The following is a 15,741-nucleotide window of genomic DNA, read 5'->3' as shown; positions in this document are numbered from 1 at the left end:
CGGGATTTGATTGGTGCCAAAATTTGGAGTAGGATTCGGATTCGGATTGAATCACGTTTTTAGCAAAGGATTTGATTTGGATTGAATCACAGTTTTCACAAAGGATTTGGTTTCCGCCCAAATCACTCATCGGGATTTGGTTTCCGACCGAATTGGAGCTAAAAAAACTGACGTGACTCGCACACCCATGCTCTCTGCCGCGCACAGGGAGTTTCTGTGCAATAGCGATCGCGACATATTGAAGATTTCATCGCGCGCTTCTCACGCAAACCGATGCACTTCCACGATTACAGGCGAACCCAACAGAGGGACACACCCTCGCCGCGCGCGCATGGACGGGTCAGAGGTCTACGCTCTACAGGAGAGAGAGAGGTCGCCGACGCCGAGCTGTCGCCTTTTAGCGTTCGTGTCACCGCTCGTGCAGCTTGATCGTTGCCTGGTCCGGCATCTTGAACACTTTTGCGGAGGCATGAAGCCGTGGAAGTCAAATTTTTCAAACTTTGAAAGGTCCGAGACGAAATATGAAGCCATATGCAAGCTCTGCCAAAAGAAGGTGTCATCCAAACCAGGTGTGACATCCAACTTTTTGCGGCATCTGAGAAGACTGCACCCGGATGCCATCAAAACTAATGACACAAATGCTGTCAACCCGTTTGCGGCAGCATGCTCGATGGGTGCAAGGAAGAAGATGTTGGACAAGGTGCTTTTTGAAATGTTGTGCACAGACATGCAACCTTTTGCTATTGTGGACAGAAAAGGATTCAGGAATTTCGTCAAGGTATGTGTTATCGACATTGTTAGCCTGAGCAGTGAGCACATGCTTCCTGCCCCGCAAATGGAAAGCAGAAACAGGTTCAATGAAACGCACACAATTTATTTTAGAAAAAGTTTGTCTGACGTGTAGTGTAACGTGGACGCAACATGCGTCTTATTAAATCGCAGAGTCTTTGGAAGCGGAAAATTGAGAACTGCGGATGTGGAGAACATAGGCAGGCACGTCTGGTGGGTCGGCCAGATTGCTTGCAAATTTGGCAGGCTTTGGGGTTGATTCCGGGAGGGGGGGGGGAGACCAGATTCGGGTCGCGCTGACTCTGTTTCACTATGGGTCAGGATCGGGACTGACTGATGTCAAACTTGTAGTAGCATGGTGTGTTGGCATGGGAAAGGCGCCTGGGCTGTCGCTGTGCGGCTGAATTTTCGCACTACGTTATGGCGTTCATATTTTCCAGCTATTCGTTAGGTAGAGCATTGTAAACTTCTTTGCAGGCATTGGACTCCAAGTACACGCTGCCAACACGGCAGTACTTGAAAGAAGAAATGCTCTCGGGTGCTGTACATGAAGTAAGAAACAGAATCAGCGCACAACTGGATGCGGCTAAGAACTGCGCGTCCATCCTGGATATATGGACGTCCAGGCGCATGGAAAGTTTCTTGGCTATAAGCGTTACGTTTGTTGACGACACATTTCAGCCACGCATGGTGTTACTTGCCTGCAAGGAAATGGTTGGTCGACACACATCCGAGAACATAACTGCGGAATTTGACTCTGTAGTTGCATCTTGGAATATAGCTGGGAAGGTACCAGATCGGATGTGGACATCTGCTTTCGGTTCCCACATGTTCTAAATTTCCGCAGATATGCCGAGTGGTGACCGACAATGCCTCATCGATGGTGAAAGCCTTTGCCTTGCCAGGCTGGACCGTACCAGATGACGATGGCGACACCGACAAGGACACTCCCGCCGATGTCGCAGCAGTTTCGGACGAGGACCCCGAAGTGCTTCAACCTGCAGCTCGATCTCACTATGGCTGTGCAGCCCATAAATTGCAGCTAGTGGTAAAGGATGGTCTCAAGGTCAGGAGGCCATAAATAATAATAACGATTTAAAAAATAGAAAAACATCTTCCTTCCTTTTTGACTGGCGCTGCGATGGCACAGGAAAGAAGTTACTGATCGCGTTCGTATTTGTTGATACGAGACATATACCTAGGCCGTTCGGAAATCTGAACTTACTTATGGTTACTAATCTTTTTACTTATGGTTTTTGTGTTTATGTCATATATTAAAGGCAGAGTGGTCTGAAGTTCTTCGAGTGTTTCGCTACTAAGCGAATGTTCACTTTCTCACTGCTAGGACGCGGCGGTATCAGATGTCCTTGGAAAGTGCTCTGCTCTTGTGAGATATATCCGGAAAAGCCCCCACGATACCAAATTGGTATACGAAGCGTCAGGATTGCACTTGGATGCCGCTGTTCCAACACGTTGGAACTCCCAGCTCGCTATGGTTAGAAAGCTACTACGCGTCTTCCAGGGCAACCCTCAGTTAGTGGACAAGCTTTCTGCTTCCAAGAAAGGACGACTAACCAATTACGAGATAAAACAACTCGGTACTATGACAGGAAAGCATATATGTCACACAAATAAGCAGTACTGACCTTAAATTTCAGGATACCTCGTAACCATACTGTCGCCATTCGAAGAGGCTACAAACGTCCTCCAGCGTGACCACGAAACCGTTGGCCTTTTGCTTCCTGCCCTGGCAAACCTCGAGCAAGCGCTGCTCAGAGTGAAGTACGAGACATCACCAAAGCTAAGTGCGGTTGTGGCATCACTTTCGCAAAGCTTAAAAATAAGGTTTGAAGCGGCGTGGAGCGATGACTACTTTCTTGTTGGCGCGCTTCTGGATCCCCGTTTCAAGGTATGGGTTGCAGGCCGGTTATGCTCGGTGCATCAGTGGATGAAACGTGATTATATGATCGTTGTTACAGTTAGAATGGTGCACCGATGAAAGTCTTCACGCGTCCATGAAAGCTCGAGTACTCTGCTTCCTCCCATCAGAAGATACCACGGACAGCGTTAGCCTGCATGCCCAAACAAAGGAACGGTCCCTTTTCCGCGATTTGGCGCGGCCATCACCGTGTACAAGGGAAAACCGAAATGCAAGGGTACACGACGAAATCACCCTGTATCTCTCCGAGGGTACTGCTGACGACGACGTTTCACCTCTCAAGTACTGGCACTCAGCGGTCGCCCGATACCCGCTGCTGTCGGAGGTTGCCAAACAGGTGTTTGTGGTGCCTGCAAGCTCCGGAGCAGTTGAGCGGGTCTTCTCTGTGGCAGGATTGATCAAGACGGCTAAGAGGAGCCGACTCCATCCTTCCACGTTGGAGCAGTTCGTCATCCTTAACAAGAACCAACTTCCGTAGCCGTAATTTATGGCGAACTGTGTTTTCTGTGTGAACTGTGAGTTCAGTCAACTATTGTTGTCGAATAAACACATTCTTGTCGTTCATCTCGAAATATTGCAGTTGGAATAAGTGGTTATAGCTATCCGTCTTGCGCAGTCTTTACGTTGCGCATTGGATGGAATCAGTTTTGGGCAATTTTCTCCGGACTTTGTGCCGTAAACTCGCTGTCCGGATTTGAAAAGGATTTGACAAATCCGGATTTAAAAGTGGATTTGATTTGACATTGAAAATGTAAATCCGGATTCGATTTGGATTTGATTTACCCTCATTGAAAAAACGCGGATTTAATTTAAATCCGATTTGAAGCATCAAATCCACATCTCTGACCCATACATTATTGGTCCCACGTCCCTTTGTTATCCCTGAACAACTCAAGAGACTCCTCAAATTAAACTCCTGTAAACTGTTAGAAAATACAACACAATACATTGGAGATCCATTTACATTCAGTTTTGGTGTTCTTCTAGAAAAAGTAATACTTGCAAGGGAAGAAGTCCAAATTCCACCAAATTATTACGAGACACCACGTTCGCTTCTACAAGCTATCAGAGGTGTGATAGGCAGCAATGCTATACTAACGTACAATGAAGATACACAGCTGTTTACTTTCACTCCAGTTGATGGAGTAACTATAGATCTTTCTGAATATTTGAGTAATATGTTGGGTTTCGCACCAATTCAGTCTATTGCAAACACCACCACCAGAACCACACCACTCAATCTTAAACCATTGTTTCATAATTTCATGATTTATTGTGATATTATCGAATCATCTCATATAGGTGCAAAAAAGTTTCCCATTTTGAAACTCGTCCCATATTTACATAAAGATGATCCCCAGATTCATTACAGCTTCCATAATGTGCAATATTTGAAGCTGTTACAGAACGAAATCACGTCAATTTCGATTAAGTTGTATGATGAGACAGGTCGTCCACTTCATTTTAGAGGACCAGGTCGTACAGCTCTAGTTCTACACTTAAAAAATGTATCTTAAAGAAGTGCCAGAGATCCATTATGGATCAGGATTTGGTGATCTAGTGCCATACAAAGGGCCTCTCTTTCAAACTGGGAATGGCTTCTTTAGTTCTTTGCGTAAGCTAGCATTGCCACTACTGCATCGTGCAAAGCCTTACATAGCCCGTACTGCGATGAGTGCAGCGAAAAATTTGGCGAAAAAGTTATCTGAAGGGCAAAACATCAAGCAAGCACTGAGAGCAAGCTCAAATGAATTAGGCACACAGATTTTGAAGGACATTGCAGGCAGCGGACATCGAAGGAAAAAGAGGAAGAGAAGAGACATTTTCGATGAATCCTCTGTAACCATGAAATAAAGAAGACACTTTTTTTTCACACATTGATGTTGCTTCTTTATAAAGAAAAAGGTTTTTCTATGGAAAAAGGTCGCACTCCGAAAATGGCGCCCAAGAGGGGTTAGAAGTCGGGACGATGGGTCGCCCCCTTTCACATGTAGAAAGTGTGGCGGACAATGCTTCGAAGCGGGTTCGTATTCTGAAAACAGCTGGTCAGCGGGGGGTTAGAGGAGTGGAACGGCTGGTGGTTAGCAAAAACGGACCATGCTCGCCTGCGGACAATGTCAAAAGGGTAAGGGGACTGGAGGACAATGTTTCCAATCGTGAACGGGATCGCATTCCAAAAAATGTGGTCAGTGGGGGGTTAAAAGTGTGCATCAGCATCCAAGCTGGTTAGAAGTCGAACAATGGGTCGCCTTTCACTTGTAGAAAGTGTGGTGGACAATGCTTCGAATCGACCATCGCATTCCGAAATACAGGTGGCCCAGGTAGGGTTGGGTTGTGAGGGCGATGTCAAAAGGTAAAGGGGGATTGGAAGAAAAAAAGAGTCTTTTTGCTCGGGTAAGATGCTAACAAATAAAGCTATGAGGAAAGCATTGTACCTTTTCATTTGCAAAGATGTCGCAGGTCAACGTTGTACACGCACAGTCCCAGCTGGCTTTGAAGGGGGAGTGTGAGTTATTCAACATACCTCCTACCCAAGTTTCAATAGAATCATGCGAGGCGCAAGTTTATTATCCTGTTTCTACAATCAGCGGAGGAGAGCTGATGATCGAATGGAACATAACAAATCTCTCAGACTTGTATCTCGATTTATCATCTCTGTATTTTAATATAACTATGCAGATATTGAGGTCGGACGGGAGTGAACCAATTACCCGAAGAGCAGACGGTATCACTGAGGACACTGTATTCCCAGTCAACAACTTGGGTGCCGCTTTATTTAAATATGTAACCATTCACTTGAATCAACGTCTTGCAAGCAGCAACTGTTTGAACTCCTATCGATGCATGATTGATACCCTACTTCATACGAATACTCATCTGCAGAAGACTTTAGATGATTGTGCAATGTATACATATGACACAGGAGAGCATGCAGCAAATGATCCAGTCGCTCGGGATGCAAAGTTGCGCATAGCTAGGACAAGTGGGGGGAAACTATTTGAAATTGTCATGAAAGTTAACACCGACCTCACAAACCAAGGGAGGCTTTTGTTACCTGGTGTGGGGGTTCGAGTGACTGCTCTACATAATACGGATAGCTTTAGATTGCTAACTGGCACCAATGAAACTCATAAGCATCAATTGAAAATCCACAGTGCGGCACTTGTAGCATGCAAAGTCAAAGTTAGCAACTCAAGTTTTATTGCACACCAGAAAGCCCTTAGATCATCCCCGGCATGTTACATCATGCGTGGACTAGAAAGCAAAGTCCGCTCGCTTTCGCTGGGCCTTCATGATGCAATCTTTGAAAACATATTCCCTGATAGAATTCCTGATCAACTTACTGTATGTCTAGTTCGCACCGAGGCTTATCAGGGTGATTACAAATCGAGCCCCTTTTGTTTCGAACATTTTAATGTTAGTTCTGTAACACTATCAGTTGATGGACACAGGAAGCAACTATCCTATGACTGGGAAAATGATCTGGCTAGAGCAAGCTACTACGAATTCTTGTATCAACTGAATGAAAAACATGTCGAGTTGAGTTACGAAAAATATATAAAAAATTCCTTTATCATGCATTGGAACTTGAGTGCTGACGAAAGTTTTGGTTCCTACTTTAATCCATTGCGCAAGGGCAATTGCAGGATTGAAATGAAGTTTGCTAAGCCATTACCTTGTGCAGTGTCGGTTATACTTATTAGTGAAGCACCCAAGATTTTATCAGTTGATGGTGATCTTGTTGTTCGAGTGGACTAAGTATGAATGTGTTTGATCTAGAATTATTGTTTTCTCTGAACCATGAAACTTGGAATATGTATCGCGGGGCCTTCGCAATTAATATGGTACCAAGTTTAACGACAGAAGGGTTTATAGTTATCAATACACACCCACACGACGGTCCCGGAGAACACTGGCTATTGTACATGAGAGACAGGAATGACAAGTACATCTATGTGGACAGCTTTGGTCTACCACCGATTGAAGAAGAGCTGCTAGATCTACCTGTTGATCAGTATTGCGAGAAATGCATTCAAAGCATTTACAGCTCACACTGTGGACTTTTTGTTTGTTTCTTTGCTTCCCGCCTTTGTAAGAATTACCAACTCAAGAGCATTGTGTCCTTATTTGACAATAACCTTGTACACAATGACCTCAAGATAATAGAAATGATTGAAGAGGAATACCTCATTTGAAGAAAAATGTCTCATTTTATTTCTTCAATGTACAGACCTCTTTAAGATAGTCCTCCAGACTCAACACCTTGCAACAACCATCTTTCTTGCGACGCACGATGTTTTTTTTTTTTTTTTTTTGATTGCGTGTTAGCGCCGCGAAGCAACTGTGGCTATGAGCGACGTACAGATGTGGACAGACGGAGAGAGGATAGCAGGAAGGAGTGGGGACAGGGGGGCGACGCACGATGTATCCCGAGTGTTGGATGTAAAAGTTTCGAATTATTGGTCGCTTGAGTCCAGCATGAAGTATGGTTGGAGAGATATTGTCACCCTGACCATACCGTCGCAACAAGTCACACTTGATGGCGACGAAGCGTTGGAGCCTCCGACTAATCTTTCCTCGTTTCGTCCGCATCGGAAACGGGAGAATTTGCATAATGAGACGAAAATCAGCCTCTGGCCCGTTGCAGTTCAGATAGGAGTTTAATTTCATCAAATCCTTGTACATCAGCCATTGTACCGTCAAAGCAAATCGTTCACTGGGCTTCATGGTTGATCTGAGCTTGGATGGCAACCGAGATAAGGTCGGATGTTATTGTCTAGCCAATGAGATGGATTCGATGACCACAATCCACCACAACGACAGCGTCGCAGATGCTCATCATATTGTATAAAGAAAGTTCTGGGTGGTGGCTTCAATGTCTTCACAAGAGGAAGATCCCCCGTCAGGAGACAATCAGAATCTTAACAAAGAATCACATTTTTTAGAGAGGGAAAAACAGGAAAACTTTCTATACATACAATCGTCCTCGGAGACCGCGTAGCACTTCTGCGCTTCCATCGTCGACTGTGAGGGGGATGTTGAAAAGGAATCCGATGGAGAGGATGTGCATACTTTGCCTATTGGTTGCGTTTTTCCTTAGTTTGCAATTGGTTGTTTACTACAAAGACTTTTTGCTACATGTGGATTTCTCCAGCCCACCATCTTGTTGCTAAAAGTCGTTTATACAAAGTAGGAGAGGATGTGATATGATAATGAGGATGCGTCAGCTTTAAAAAACGAAGATTTGGTTCCTAGAGCATCACTTCGAAGCAACATGGCCAACGATGGTGGTAAGTTTTGATGGTTTTTACCTTAAAGTTAGGTTTCTTATGAAAGTTGTCTTTCTCAGTTTTCTCGAGTTTCGAAGATGATGATGATAGTGGTGAGTTTTGGTGGTTTTTCTCATCAAGTTCATTTTTTTAAGAATATTATCTTTATCAGTATTCACATCGAGCCCTGTGTTTTACTTCGAAGACGGTAAGGAAATGGTGAATATGGAAAGCGAGAAGTATCTAAAGTTCCATTCTTTTCAGCGCCTGAGTCGCCACCACCAAGCTGTATGTATTAGCGACATTTCATAGATTTCATGTTAATATATGAGTTTCATTTCAGATGAATCAGTTTGTGTGGTAGTGAATGAAAGTGTGTACCAGCATATGACTTTGATTAGTTGATCTTAATAGCAAATATCTTTTTAGATAATCACAGGGTACCACCACCAGACAGTGAGTATAGTTATAGATCTCGTTACCATGCTTGATCTGAATTGCAAATATCTTTTTAGATACTCACTGGATACCACCTCCTGACAGTGAGTATAGTTATAGGTCTTGTTACCATGCTTGATATTAATAGTTGTTGTCTTTGTTTTCAGACTACCCGGGCCCCCCTATGCAGTGTATGTATTAGTGAACATTCTCTTTGAGGATATAGTGTTCCAATGGCATACCATTTTATGTATATGATGATATTAATAGTTGTTGTATTTGTTTTTTCAGATTATCCTGGCCCCCCTATGCAGCGTATGTATAAGTGAATGTTCTCTTTCAGGATATAGAGTTCCAGTGGCATATCGTTTTTATGTAGCCGATATTAATAGTTGTTGTATTTGTTTTTCAGATTACCCTGGCCCCCCTATGCATCGTACGTACTATATGTGAATGTTCTCTTTCAGGATATAGAGTTCCAATGGCATATCATTTTATGTAGACGATATTAATAGTTGTTGTATTTGTTTTTCAGATTACCCTGGCCCCCCTATGCAGCGTATGTATAAGTGAATGGAAGTGTGGATGTTGTTCTTAATATTTAGGTTCTCTTTCAGATCATTGCTGCTACTGCTGCAGTGAGTCATCTGGTTGGGTAAGCAATGTGGCGAATGCTGATTATATGTTATCTTTCAGATCCGGACGCCATTAGTGGCACTATTCAAGAAAGTTTATTGCAATCATTAATTGATTTACTAAATATGCAATAAAAATATTTTCTGTTGTAGAAAATGTGTACGGTCTTGTATGTTTCTTCTGTTTCAGGTGTGAAGGTTTTTCCGCTGGGGTTTTCTCCTTCACGCAGATTGGCAACACAAATGACAATCCCCAGCACCATTGGCTTTAATTGGCATTACTAAGAATCATTGGCTTTAATTGGCATTAATAAAATATTTTTCACTTGTACAAATGTGTATGTCTATTGCTTGCATGTCTTCAGGAGGAAAGTATGCTATGTTATGTGCGGTAGGAGAACTCCCCGCTCGGGGATGTATTAAAAGATGTGGAAAGGGAACAAGATGTATTTTGCATGTTCATGCATGTTCAAACGCGAGAAGGAAACCCCTCTCTACGCGCGGCCGCGAAACGTGCGGGGTGGTCTTGGCTCGCGCTCCTCCTTGGGTGGAAAGTATCCTGCTCCAAATATCCTCCGATATCAGACGAGGAGGGTAGCGATGGTCGAATCTATCCACCTATTTCGCGGGATGCGGCTAATCTCCTTGTCACTCTACTACTTCGAGATTTGAGGTCTTCATTCCTGGAACGGATACAGGGAATGAACCAAGTGAGGCACTTTCAGGAAGAAGAAGACCATGGACTACTTTTCGCAGTAAATGAACGACGCCTTTGAAGTCATGGCAGAGAAGGCAAATATTCGCGTGCTCAAACGGAAAGTTCCACGCCCACCGAAATCAAGTTTACTGGGGCTTCCACTCCGTCTTGGATACCCTCACATCAGGTATTTCTGGAAGCGGGGCACCGCTGTCCCTATCATTCGGGACAACATCAGCAGAGAGAGAGATACTTCTCCATGAGGGACAGTGTTACCTTGGTCGACGAAGACCAGGTGAGTGATGAAGACAAAAAGAAGGACAAGTAGTGGTGGTGCCGTCCTGTCATCATGACAACAGAAACATGTCAAAGCATACCACGGTTCAGAGTATCCTGCAGTGACGAGCAGATAATCCAGTTGGCTGAACCAGATGGTGTCATGTACGATTTTATCCTCAATTTAGTAAAGGACACCTTCCACGACCATGGACTAGGTGTGCCTGGGAATTCTGTGGTGGACCTCTGTCGTACAGTGCCAAGGGTGTCCAAGCTGTACTTTCACAGGTGATTTACATTCGTCCCCTTTCTCCAAGCACTTCTGTCGAGAAATATTTTGGCACCAGAACGACTATAAGATTAAGACTTCCGAAGAACGTCCATTTGTGCAGCGACAAAGAGCTACAAAAGCAATGCAACGCAATGCAGCAGTTCGTAAGGAGTGATGAGAAAATGGCTCTAGTAAGCTGGTGTGACAACAAGCCGGTCCTCCTTGTATCAGCATCATCTGGTATACATCCAGTGGATCTGTGTAAGCGTTGGTCAAAAAAAGAAAGGGAGCACATTGACGTCGAGAGGCCATTTGTACTTTGTGACCATAACGCTAATATGGGAAGGGTTGACTTGTGCGACAGAATGCCCTCGTACTATGCGGCGAGAGCAAATCAAAAAGGTGGACACTGCAAGTGCTAATGCACCTCTTGGATCTGGCACGTGTTAATTCGTGGCTCCAGTACAAAATTCAAGCGCTACTGGATGGCATGCTCAGACGAAAAATAACTGAGTACATAGATTTCAAGCTCAAAATCGCACACTCATTGCTATCTACCAGCACTGTGTGGCAGACACAACAAGGTGAAGAAGAGGAATCTTCTTTCACCTGCACGGGTCTCGCAAAAAACATTCTCTCGCTGTTCACCAACCATTGTGGTCGCTCGTTATTTAGCTCCACAATTCGTGACCTGAACGTGATCCCCCAGTTTGCTGCATACCGTGCTCAACCACCCCGAACAACCAACTCCTCCTCTTCAGGCCCACTCCACGCCGGCGCACCACACAGGTCCACAGCACTGACTTGAAGCTTCCTGGTTTCTGGCTTAACGATCCCTCTCTCTGTGGTTTGTCCTTGTTGAAGCTGAGTTCACAAAACGACACATCACAAGTCAACAGACTAAGTACTATACCACGTCTTCACATCTCTGTCCTCAAAAGTCATGGCTCAAGTTCGTGATATTGTTACATGAAGACGAGTGGATGTTTTTCCTGAGCGCGTGCCACCGTCCCTTCGGCTCGCTCTCTGTTCCACTGGGTTTCTCTCTGGACATTAAAGACACAGTCTTAGCGCCAGTCAGTCTACTCGCGTCATTTTGGTGGAGGTCCGGGCTTGCTTCCCCTCAGACACACCTACAAGACCATCTACAAGACCTTCATGTACTATTGCTACGCCTCTGGCCCCAACGCTGCTGTGATGGTTGTCGACGCCCCAGCCCGCCCAGATGACGCGACAGACCAGACAACGATGAGATGAGACCAGACGATCCCCAGCCCCGTAGATAAACGACATCCACGACAACAGCATGGCAAGGCAAGCAAGGCATGGCAAGCGGACCGGAGGCACCGGGCTACTGCGAGCAGCACTGCGTCACCTTATCTTTCGTCCACTGACATCCACATTTACCTCCACGAACAATCCGGAACTCATCATCTCCCTCATCGCTCATCAACATTGACCATCGTTGCCCAGGAGGTCACGACTTCGGGAGGGGGGGTATTGTGACGACGATAACGAGGACTCATGCCACGCGACTCATGTCTCATGCATTCTCATTCTGTTCATTAAATCATTGCCATCGCCACGCTGTGCTGCCTGTATCAATATTGTCATCCACCCAGCCGGAAACCCTTATGACTTCCTGAAGGACCAACTCATCAAGTACCTTTCAGAGTCCCAACAACAGCGTCTGCGGCAATTGCTCACGACCGAAGAAATCGGAGATCGCACGCCAATGCAATAGACGAGTTCAGAAAATCCCAGAATGCTGAGCGTCACTTTGAACTGTGTGAGTTTACTAATACGAACGAAACGGGTGGCCTCCAAACCGTTCCGATTTCTCCTTGTCCTACCTGTCCGTTGTCCACAGCGTCTCAAGGTCAGCAAAAGCGAAATGTAAAAGATCATTCTTCGTTAACCTGCTCAGCAAGCGCCCAGGACGCAATGCGTTCACAAAGAGCTTTGGGATTTTCTGAACTGGTCTATTCCTCCGTCGTATGTATCAATTACTCTGAGGTAAATTGTCGGCACTGGACGAATCCATTCTCCGGGAACTTTTCCTTCAACGTCTCCCTCCGACAGCCCGCATGATCCTCTCCGCGTCAGCTACTGTTCCAGTCGGAGAACTATCGGAACTAGGGGACAGAATTATGGAAGCCACTCGTCCTTTCGTTAATGCCCCTCCGGTTGCTTCGTTGCACACCCTTGCACCCTCGTCTACCCCTCCTGTCAGTTGTTCCAACTGTCACGCTCTGCGGGATGAAATCCACCGTCTCGCTTCTGCGGTATCGCACCTCTCGGCACCCCTATGTTGTCAAGACACTGTTCTGCCTGCACTTCGCCACCAGCGTGAAGTTGCATATCTTCCCACGAACTAGCCACGGGAACAGCATGGTGACAGTAGCATTTGAAGACTATAGCCCCCGCCCAAGAAACGGGTTGTGCCCTCGCCACCGGTTGTATGCAGAAAAGCCAAGGCCAATCGTATGCCAGAATTTGTGCCTCTGCACAGCTTGTTACGATTGGGCCTCTTTCCTCGCAATGCCACCCAGACACAGCCAGCATAACCTCATCGGCTCGGGGTGGAATCGTACAACTTGAGTGATGAACAGGATGAGGCCGGAGTTCACACGAGAATTGCTTGAACGTGCTTAAACGGGAGGACATAAACTATGAATTGTATCTGTGTTTTTCTTGTTGTTCTGTATACCGGGTGTTTCAGTTAAATCCCCGGGCTAAATAATTCGCGAACGGGTGCACCAATCCACGAACTTTCTTTTTTACAAGTATCTGTCCGAAACCACCTACAAGCTGCACACCGTGTGAATGAGTGGGAGGCGCTCATTATTAAAATAAAAATGCAAATGAGTTTCGTAAAAAAGCGTAACTTCTGAAGCAGGGCGCTGGCGGCATTAAAATGGGTACTACCCCTTTTGAGCCCTTCAATGGACACCTTTTAGAGAAAAATCTGCCACCGAAGCGGGTCATTTGTTGCAGTAATTAATTGGTTTCGGTTTACGTATTTTTGTCGCGGCTGGTCGCAGCGCAGCGCAAAAGGACGCGCTTTCACTCCCTTATCCATCAATAAATTACGTCCTTACATTAATGAATTACACCAATGAAATACGCCCTTTTGCGCTTCGCCGCGACCAGCCGCGACAAAAATACGTCAACCGAAACCAATTAATTACTGCAACAAATGACCTGCTTCGGTGGCAGATTTTTCTCTAAAAGGTGTCCACTGAAGGTCCCAAAAAGGGTAGTACCCATTTTAATGCCGACAGCGCCCTGCTTTAGAAGATACGCTTTTTGACGAAACTCATTTGCATTTTTATTTTAATAATGAGCGCCTCCCACTCATTCACACGGTGTGCAGCTTGTAGGTGGTATCGGACAGATACTTGTAAAAAAGAAAGTTCGTGGATTGGTGCACCCGTTCGCGAATTATTTAGCCCGGGGATTTAACTGAAACACCCGGTATAAGCGAGATGCTGCGGGACATCGCGCCTTTTGTTCGTCCACGGTATGTAGAATAAACGTTCTTCTACAACTGGACCGGGCTCTGCCTTTTCCTTGAGAGCTGACTCGCACGAGAATCGCAACAAGTTCTGCACGCTGCAGAAACAAGAATTGTTCAAAAAAGAAGCCGTATATGGCATTTTATATGTAACATTTCTTGTGCGTCGCTGCTGACAGGCAGTGTTTTGCCGAATTTCACTCTTCTAATCCTTTTGCATAACGTGTCTGCAAACTTGGAGTTTGTTGTACAGTTGTAAGGAGTGGCAGTAAAAATTTTATGCTTGTGACTCATGGTTTCAAGTCTGTTTACAGATGTGCCTGTGTGTCGAATTTTTTGTGCATAGAGACCCAATGGCAACAGATGTTGCTATCTGAGTATACACTGCTTGCTTAAAGGACAGTGTTTTTTTTTATATATATATATTTCTATACCACCAAAGAGCAAGAAAGTTCAGGTGATGCTTCAACATATAATAAACTGATGTCTCAGGTCTGTAGAGGTCTTCGAGCACCTGTCGCAGTCCTCTGCCTCAGCCTCCATCTCAGTGCTGTCGATGATGGCTGCTATTTTCCCGGTTCATGTCTTCAAGGACCGAAGCTTTCGTTGTTGTTCTACTAAACTTCCTATTCTTATCTCTATGGAGCTGATCGTTGAAGTAGTACACATTTACTCGGATCTAACACATACCTTTTTCTCGTTTTTTGTTTTTCTTGAAAATAAAAGGTGCGCGTCAGAATCTGGAACAACTGCCACAGATGGCGCGGAGGTTGACGACGCGCAAGCACAACGCCCCCACTTTGGTCACGATCCCGTGGTGAAAAGTGAAACCACGCAACTGGTACAGTGTTGCTAATTTAGCTACTTTTGGAGGCAAGCAGCTACAAAAATTTGCATCCAGTTCCAAGTAGCCAACTTGGCTCTTTTCTCAATATCTAGCTCAAAATTTAGCTATTTTTCTGCAATTTAGCTATTTTTACTGGCTTTGGCCTCCATCTGAGAATGATTTTGTGGAGGCACATCAAATCAGGGCTTCGTCGTCGTCGCCGTTAGCAGGCAGAAGTATTCACGCTGGTATCGGTTTGGACACACTTGTCGTCATCTGGTGGCAATGGAGGAAGTATACGTGCGCAAGGTGCGTGGTGCGTTGCGCGCCAGACCTGCGAGACGGCGAAAATGACGTGAAGGGGAAAAAAAGAGGAAAGGGGGTGTTGCCCTCAGAGGGGTCTTTGACGTCAACAAAGTCGCTTCGAAAATCAGGATGCATCGACAAAATGCACCAATGTAATCAAGAATGTCCTTGGACCACACTTCGTGTCGTCGTTGCGTGACGATGTCGGTGAGCAACAAAGACAGCGTGCTAATAGACGAGTGCACCGACATCAGTGTGGCCATAGTGCTGGGAGTTCTAACAAGATATTTTTGCTTAACAAACTCCGGGATTGTATCGACATTTCTAGCCCTGCAACAGTTAAAGCAATGCAATGCCGAAGGCATCGCATCAGCGCTCATTGACGGACTTCGAGCTAAAGCGTTAAAGCACGTGAACCTTTTTGGCGTCGGTGTGGACAACGCAAGTGTCATGACAAGGGTAAACAGCGGCGTCTATGTCAGGCTTCGACGAGATCTCCCTCGCCTCATCATGGTGCGGTGTGTATGCCACTCGGTGCAGCTCGCCGTTTCTCATGCCTCCTCCTGCCTGCCCCGAAACGTTGAATTTCTTGTTCGAGAAACGTGTCGGTGGTTCTCGCATTCCGCGGCAAGACCGAGTACAGAGACTTGTATGGTGAACTGAATGACGGCGAGACTCCGCTAACAATACTTCAAGCTTGTGACACCGGCTGGTTGCCCATTTATACAGCAGTGATTCATGCCCAGTGGGACAGGTCTTCCATAAGGCGCAGACAGA

At 45.5% G+C, this 15,741-nt stretch overlaps 1 protein-coding gene and 1 long non-coding RNA gene across 3 annotated transcripts in view; both read right to left on the bottom strand.

Annotated features, from left to right (window-relative positions):
• The window catches only part of LOC135391327 (uncharacterized protein KIAA2013 homolog), a 164,974-nt gene that overhangs the window by 93,679 nt on the left and 55,554 nt on the right, over nt 1–15,741 (bottom strand). The window lies entirely within an intron of this gene.
• Nucleotides 7,371–7,848, bottom strand: LOC135392816 (uncharacterized). Its single transcript, XR_010422237.1, has 2 exons — nt 7,708–7,848; nt 7,371–7,649 (listed from the first exon to the last, which is right to left on the bottom strand). It is a non-coding gene; the product is annotated as an uncharacterized LOC135392816 (long non-coding RNA).

This window comes from Ornithodoros turicata, chromosome 4 (assembly GCF_037126465.1).
Source record: "Ornithodoros turicata isolate Travis chromosome 4, ASM3712646v1, whole genome shotgun sequence".
Classification (NCBI taxonomy): Eukaryota; Metazoa; Arthropoda; class Arachnida; order Ixodida; family Argasidae; genus Ornithodoros; species Ornithodoros turicata.
Note: the sequence above shows the minus strand (reverse complement) of the source record. Positions and strands in the feature narration are given on the sequence as shown.